At 47.3% G+C, this 8,479-nt stretch overlaps 1 non-coding gene across 1 annotated transcript; it reads right to left on the bottom strand.

Annotated features, from left to right (window-relative positions):
* Positions 1–7,636: 7,636 nt before the first annotated feature.
* On the bottom strand, positions 7,637–7,774 carry LOC114812658. Its single transcript, XR_003760309.1, has one exon. It is a non-coding gene; the product is annotated as a small nucleolar RNA SNORA7 (small nucleolar RNA).
* Between the last annotated feature and the right edge of the window lie 705 nt (positions 7,775–8,479).

The raw sequence follows: 8,479 nt of genomic DNA, 5'->3' as shown, positions 1-8,479 counted from the left end.
GGGGACTCAATACCTGTTCTCTCTCCTACTTAGACTGTCGAATCATTCATTCAGTCATATTTATTGGGAGCTTACTGTGTGCAGAGCACTGTACTAAGTGCTTGGGAGAGTACAATATAACAATAAACAGACACATTTCCTGCCCACCTCGAGCTGACCATGAGCCCCCTTGTGTGACCTGATTATCTTGCATCTACCACGGGACTTAGTATAATGTTTTGCACATAGCAAGCAGAAACAAATACCAAAATTATGACTAATTATTATCATCAGTTGCAAATGTATAGGAAACACATCATTATCGGAGATCCCCGGTAGGTTCTTTATAATAATAACAATTCATAATAATTATGGTATTTGTTAAGCGCTTACTACATGCCAGGCACTGATCTAAGCATTGGGATATCAAGGTTATCAGGTTGTCCCACGTGAGACTCACAGTCTTAATCCCCATTTTACAGATGAGGTAACTGAGGCACAGTTACTTGCCCAAAGTCATACAGCTGACAAGTGGAGGAGCTGGGATTAGAACTAGTGATCTTGGACTCCCAAGCCCTTGCTCTTTCCACTAAGCCACGTTGCTTCTCTAAACTCCTTGAGGGCAGAGATCATGTCTGGGGGTGGATACAAGATAATTGGGTTGGACATAGTCCCTGTCCCACATAGGGCTCACAATCTTAATCCCCATTTTACAAATGAGGGAACCAAGGTCACACAGCAGACAAGTGGTGGAGGCGGGAGGAGAACCCCTGACCTTCTGACTTTTAGGCCCGTTCTCTATCCACGCTATTTTGGCCTCCCTGTCTCCCCATTGGACTGACTGTCCATTCCAGGAGGGTGGGGACTGTCTTTCCATTCTCTCCCGGATGCTGGCGGTTGCCCAAGTACCCAGGTGCTTCAGTGCCCAGGTTCCCAGGTGTGCTTACGGTGGAGCAGAAACAGGCCTGTGCTGCTGGGTGGGAACACGGGGGCGCGGGGAGGGCGAGGGGCTCTGACTCAATGGAGCCTCCTACCCTGCGTGCCCCATCCTGCCTTCTGTACGTGTGTCTCTGCACGGAGGCCCGGAACCTCCTGTCACCCTCCATCGGGCCTACTTGGAGGTAAAGAGGAAGCTTTCAGAGACAAGAAAATAGCAGAGGCGGCTGCTGCCGGAGGCCCTGCGAGTCAGGTAGGGGAAGGAGGAGAGGAGCAGGAGGAGGAGGAGAAGAAGCTGGCTCAGCTCCAGTCCAGCCCAGCCTTCCTGCAGAGACAGTGTGTCTTGGAACAGAGACAGGGCTTTTCCCGGGGCAAAGAAAATGCTTTTCTGGGAGCAGACAATGCTCCCTGACCTCAGGAGAAACCTGAAAGGGCCTCTAGCCTCTGAAAGGATTGGAGAGGGCCTAGCCCCTGCAGATGATCCCTCTCCTGGTACCTGTCTTTTTTGGCTCCTTTCACCATGTTATCCTTCTCTCCCCTAGACTATCTGCTCTCCCTCACCATTTTTCCTTCTACCCAACACCTGAAGCTCTCCCCAGGCTTTTCCTGACCTCCTGCATCCTGGTCTCCAGTCTCCAAATCTTTTGGAAGGTGGGTGGGAGTTTGGGGGGGTTCATGTGGGAGGAGGAAGACCAGAAAAAGATAATAATAATAATAATCTTATTTAAGTGCTTATTATTGCCAAGCACCATTCTAACTGTGGGGGAAAATACAAGGTTCATTCATTCATTCTTTCAATCGCATTTACTAAGCACTTACTGTGTGCAGAGCACTGTACTAAGCACTTGAAAAGTACAATTCAGCAATAGGTAGAGACAATCCCTACGCAACAAAGGCTCACGGTCTAGAAGGGGGAGACAGACAACAAAATAAAACAAGTAGACAGGCATCAATACCATCAAAATAGATCAATAGAATTATAGATTTATATACATCTTTAATAAAATGAATAGAATAATAAATATGTACAAATATAAACAAGTGCTGTGGGGCAGGGAGGGAGGAGACCAGAGGGAAGGAGTAGGGGCGAGGGGGAGGGAAGGAGGAGCAGAGGAAAAGGGGGGCTCAGTCTGGGAAAGCATCTTAGAGTAGGTGAGCTCTCAGTAGGGTTTGAAGCAGCGTGGCTCAGTGGAAAGAGCCCGGGCTTGGGAGTCAGAGGCCATGGGTTCCAATCCCGGCTCCGCCGCTTGTCAGCTGTGTGGCTTTGGGCAAGTCACTTCACTTCTCTGTGCCTCAGTGACCTCATCTGTAAAATGGGGATTAAAACTGTGAGCCCCACGTGGGACAACCTGATCACCTTGTATCTCCCCCAGCGCTTAGAACAGTGCTTTGCACATAGTGAGCACTTAACAAATACCACCATTGTTGTATGGCCTTCCCAGACTGAGCTACCCCTTTTCCCTCTGCTCCCTCTGCTCCTCCCTCTTCCCCTCCCCTCAGCACTGTGCTCATTTGTATATATTTTATTACCCTATTTCTTTTGCTGATGAGGTGTACATCCCCTTGATTCTATTTATCATGATTATGTTGTCTTGTTTTTGTCTGTCTGTCTCCCCCGATTAGACTGTGAGCCCGTCATTGGGCAGGGATTGTCTCTATCTGTTGCCGAATTGAACATTCCAAGCGCTTAGTGCAGTGCTCTGCGGAAAGTAAGTAAGTGCTCAATAAATACTATTGAATGAAAGAGGGAAAGAGAGCTAGTTTGGCTGATGTGAGGAGGGAGGGCATTCCAGGCCAGAGGTAGGACGTGGGCCAGGGGTCAACGGTGGGACAGGAGAGGACCAGGCACACTGAGGAGGTTAGTGGCAGAGGAGGGGAGTGTACGGGTTGGGCTGGAGAAGGAGAGAAGGGAGATGAGGAAGGAGGGGGCAAGGTGATGGATAGCTTTGAAGCCAACAGTGAGGAGTTTTTGCTTCATGCGAAGGTTGATAGGCAACCACTGGAGATTTTTGACAAGGGGGGGTGATAAGCTCAGAGCATTTCTGTAGAAAGATAATAGGGCAGCAGAGTGAAGTGTAAACTAAAGCGTGGTAATCAAGTTGAGCACAGTACCTGACCCTCATGGGGCTCACAGTTCTATTCCCCATTTTATAGATGAGGTAACCAAGGCACAGAGAAATTAAGTGATTTACCCGAGGTCACGCTACAGACGGGTGGCAGAGCTGGGCTTAAAACCCAAATCCTCTCACTCCCAAGCCCATCCTCTTGCCACTAGGCCATGCTGATGATGAAAGTTGCCAAGGGAGAGGACCAGCCACACTGAGACAGAGGCTTTCCCCTCTGCCCCTGAAGCTCCTGGCACTTCCTGCTCCCGTGCCAGCTGAACTGCTGGGAGAGGACCCAGGGAGAGGGTAGGCAGACTAGGAAAGGTGGAGTGGGAGGGGCTGGCGGGGAGCTATCTGAGGAGGGCTGAGGAACCGAGGGGCAAGGAGGTCAGGCTGGGAGGGAGGGGGTTGGGCTGGGAGGCTTCCAGGGGGAAATGTTCAGGAGAAGAAGTGTCTTCATGACGCAGGGCCAGACCCCGCTCTCTCCCCTCCATTCATTCAGTCATATTTATTGAGCTCTTACTGTGGGCAGAACACTGTACTAAGCGCTTGGGAGAGTACAATACCACAATAAATAGGCACATTCTCTGCCTTCAACAGTCTTACACTCTAGAAGGGGGAGAGGGACATTAATATAAATAAATTGACAGATATGTACATAAATGCAGTGGGGCTGGGGGGTGGGAGAACAAAAGGAGCAAGTCAGGGTGATACAGAAGGGAGTGGCAGAGGAGGAAAGGGAGGCGCTTGGTCAGGGAAGGCCTCCTGAAAGAGATGTGCCTTCAATAAGTGTACCCCACCTACACCCCGACCCCTCATGAAGCTGCATAGGCTTCTCTGCCAAGCTCCGTCCTCTTCCTTCTCCTTTTCCCTCTGTCCCTTCTCACGCCTCCGCTTAGGCACCTTCTAGGGGGGAATTCCAGTGTCTGAAGAGGCCAGATTCATTCACTCAGTTCATTCAATCATATTTACTGAGAGCCTACTTTCTGCAGAGCACTATATTAAGTGCCAGGGAGAGAACAATACAACAACAGATACATTCCCTGCCCTCATTGAGTTTACAATCTAGAGATGTCTGTCCAGGACCCCTAAGAGCTGCTCCCCATAAGTGCCATTTAGACTGATCTGGCAGAGAATCAGACTCCCCAAATTCTGTTCTTATCACTAATTGGATACAGGTCGGGGATCAGGAGACCAGGGTGCCAATCCCATCTCCGCCACTTGGCTGAGCTACTTGACTTCTCTGAGTCTCAGTTTGCTCAACTGCAAAATGGGAATTAAACTGTAAATTCCATGAGGACAGGTTCATGTCCACCTGTTCTTTTGAACTCTCTCAAGCTCTTGGAAGAATGTTCAGCAGAAAGTAAGCCCTCAGTGAATACCGTTAATTGACAGATGAATTACCCGTTTTCCCTCCTCTTTAGATTTTTTCTGAGTCTCATGTGGGATCGGGACAGTGTGCAATCTGGTTGAATTTATTCTGGACTTTAATACTGTCCTTGGCTCATAGTAAACCCTGAACGAATATCACTATTATTAATAATAATAATGTTGGTATTTGTTAAGTGCTTACTATGTGTAGAGCACTGTTCTAAGCGCTGAGGTAGATACAGGGTAATCAGGTTGTCCCACGTGAGGCTCATATTATTAATCCCCATTTTCCAGATGAGGTAACTGAGGCACAGAGAAGTTAAGTGACTTGCCCACAGTCACACAGCTGACAAGTGGCGGATCCAGCATTCGAACCTATGATCTTTGACTCCGAAGCCCAGGTTCTTTCCACTGAACCACACTGCTTCTATTATTACTACGCTCACTGTGGGCAAGGATAATGTCTCCTACATTGTTCTCCCCCAAGAGCTTATTACAGTGCTCTGTACGTTGTAAGTGGTCTATAAATACGACTGATTGATTGATTGTTATCTTTCTCCACCCTCTTACAGATGAAGTCTAGGTTTCTTGCCCTGAGTCTTTCAGGACAGAGAAGACTCTTACTAGGCATAAAGCAGCATGGTCTAGTGGAAAGTGTCCCTGAGTTCTAATCCCAGCTCCGCCTACTGCTTGTTATCTGTGACCTCGGGCAAATCATTTCACTTCTCTGTGTCTCAGTTAGCTCATCTGTAAAATGGGGATTAATGCCTTCTCCCTCCAATTTAGACTGTTGGCCCCCCCATGGGGCAAGAACTGTGTCCAATTCGATAAACATCTATCTCCTGCAGCGCTTAGAACACTGCTCACCATAAAGTAACAAATACCATTTTTAAAAGAAGGAAAACAAATGTTCAAATAGTACTGACGTGGGCAGAAAATTCCAGGTAGCTGTGGATCATAAAATTTTCTGTGACCTCGTAACAGGTCAGACTTCAATCAGTCAATCAATCAATAGTATTGATACCAACACTATTGTATTGTACTTTCCCAAGACCTTAGTACAGTTCTCTGCACACAGTCAGCATTCAATAAATATCATTGATTGATTGAATGACTATTGCATGCAGCTCACTTTTATATTATGCACTTGGGAGAGGACAGTGGAGTTAGTAGAAATGACTCTCGCCCTCAAGGAGTTTACAATCTATTCAACATAGAGTTGAAATGAGAGTAATAATAAAAATTATTATTATTATTATTATGGTATTTGTTAAGTGCTTACTATGTGCCAGGTACTGAACTAAGCCCTGGGGGCAGATACAAGAAAATTGGGTTGGATTCAGTCCCTGTCCCACATGGGGCTCACAGTCTCAATCCCCACTTTACAGATGAGGTAACTGAGGCCCAGAGAATAATAATAATAATAGTATTTGTTAAGCACTTATTATGTGCCAAGCACTGTTCTAAGTATTGGGGTAGATACAAGGTAATTAAGTTGAACACAGTCCCTGTCCCACATGGGGCTCACAGTCTTAATCCCCATTTTAAAGATGAGGTAACTGAGGCCCAGAGAAGTGAAGTAACTTGCCCACAGTTGCACAAAGTGAAGTAATTTGCCCAAGGTCCACCCAAGGCACCCAAGGATGGGTGTGTGGGCCCCAGGGAACGGGATTCATGGCAACCAGGAATAAAACCTTTAGAAAGTGCTCCCTTTGTGTCCAGTGGGGACACCAACTTTCCAATGAATTTGTCTATTTATAATTATATCATACTCACCCAACTGTTTAATACAGTGCCCTGCACACAGTCAGCACTCAATAAATGTAACTGAGCTCAATCTATTTCCACGAGCATTTTTCAGCTCCTACTGCAAAAGTGATAATGTCTTCACCCTGCACTTGACCCCACCCCCCTCCCCCCACTCCTCCTGAGGTCCTCTCTGTGGAAGGAGGGGGTGCAGCCAACAGACCCAGAATGGGGAAAGAAAACAACACTTACAAAAACATCCCAAACTTTACAATAAACAACTCTTTTAACCTGAAGACGACCAGCAATTTTCCCAAGTAAACATTTCAGCAAATAGAGTACTCTTTTCTGCCTCCAGTGGGTTTATCAAAGGGGCCCTCGAGCCGTGGGCTGGGCAAGACCACTCCTGGGGGAGAGCAGCTTCACTGAGCTGCCCTCTAGACACCCATCACCTGCGTTATCCCTAGGAGTTCGGTGGCAGGTGATAATGTTGGTATTTGTTAAGCGCTTACTATGTGCAGAGCACTGTTCTAAGCGCTGAGGGAGATACAGGGTAATCAGGTCGTCCCCCGTGAGGCTCACAGTTAATCCCAGGCTTGCTGTGGGGCTGAACTTTGGCTTCGTTTTCCTGGAGCTTCTATTCATTCATTCAGTCAGTCAATCGTATTTATTGAGTGCTGTGTGTAGAACACTGTACTAAGCGCTTGGGAAGTACAATTCAGCCACAGATAGAGACAATCTCTGTCCACAATGGGCTCACAGTCTAGAAGGGGTGAGACAGACATGTTATCTGAGACAGGATCTGGCCCAGCTCACAAGGTACACCTTGGGTGCCTATCAGAGATATACAGGGTCTACCCAGGGGACCTGGAGGATGATAATAATAATAACAATTATTATTATTCTACTTATTAAGAGCTTACTATGTGCCAAGCACTGTCCTAAGCCCTGGGTTAGATACAAGTTAATTGGATTGACGCAGTCCCTGTCCCACATGGGGCCTCACACTCTTTCTCCCCATTTTACAGATAAGGGAACTGAGGCCCAGAGAAGTGAAGTAACTTGCCCAAGGTCACACAGCAGACAAGTAGCAGAGATGGGATAAGAATCCAAGTCTTTCTGACTTCCAGGCACGCGCTTTAGCCACTAGGCCATGCCGCTTCTCCAGCACAGGCTTCAGTCCTCCAGTGAAGGAAAAATCGGCTGTGAGGCTTCATTCTTGAGGTTCTGGAACACTAGGCCTGGGGGGCAACTGAACTTTTGCCCTCGTCTTGTCTTGTCTTATGTTATCAAGTCGTCTCCAACCTATAGCGACTTCATGGACACCTCTATTCCAGAATGTCCAACCTCCATCTGCAATTGTTCTGGTAGTATAGCCATAGAATTTTCTCAGTAAAATTATGGAAGAGGATTACCATTGTCCTCTTCCATGCAGTAAACTTGAGTCTCCGCCTTCAACTCTCTCCTATGCCGCTGCTGCCCAGCACAGGTGAGTTTAGACTTGTAGCAGATTGCCTTCCACTTGCTAGCCACTGCCCAAGCTAGGAATGGAATGAGTATGCCTCTGCTTGACTCTCCCTCCCCTAGCTGAGACTGGTAGAGTCCTGGAAACTCTCCAGATACGATCCTGAGAGGATGAAGTTTTGCCCACCCCTCTACAAAGGGAAATTAATTAATTAATTAATTCATTCATTCAATCATATTTATTGAGTGCTTACTGTGTGCAGCACACTGTATTGAGCACTTGGAAAGTACAATTCAGAAATAAAGAGAGATAATCCCTGGCCATACCAGGCTTACAGTCTAGAAGGGGGAAGACAGACATCAAAACAAGTAAGCAAGCATCAATATAAATAAATAGAATAATATATATACACACCTCAAAACAAGTAAACAGGCATTAATATAAATAAATAGATATATAGATATGTACATATATACATAAGTGCTGTGGGGTGGGGAGAGAAGGGGTAGAGCAAAGGGAGCAAGTCAGGGTGACGTGGTGGGGAGGGGGATCTGAGAAAAGGGGAGCCTTAGTCTGGGAAGGCCTCTTGGAGGAGGTGAGCCTTCAGTAGTGCTTTGAAGGGGGGAAGTATGGTTGTTTGGTGAATTTGAGGAGGGAGGGCGTTCCAGTCCAGAGGTAGGATGTGGGCCAGGGGTCGACAGTAAGACAGGTGAGATGGAGGCAAAGTGAGAAGGTTAGCACCAGAGGATGTAAAAGGAGAGCTACCAGCTAAAGTGGAGCTACCAACTGGCTGGAATTTGCATTGCCCCCACCCCAGGGACCACCCTTCCTCCTCTCCTAGGAAGGAGGTGGAACCTGACACAGGTGCAGAAGGGTG

This window comes from Ornithorhynchus anatinus, chromosome 5 (assembly GCF_004115215.2).
Source record: "Ornithorhynchus anatinus isolate Pmale09 chromosome 5, mOrnAna1.pri.v4, whole genome shotgun sequence".
NCBI lineage: Eukaryota > Metazoa > Chordata > Mammalia > Monotremata > Ornithorhynchidae > Ornithorhynchus > Ornithorhynchus anatinus.
Note: the sequence above shows the minus strand (reverse complement) of the source record. Positions and strands in the feature narration are given on the sequence as shown.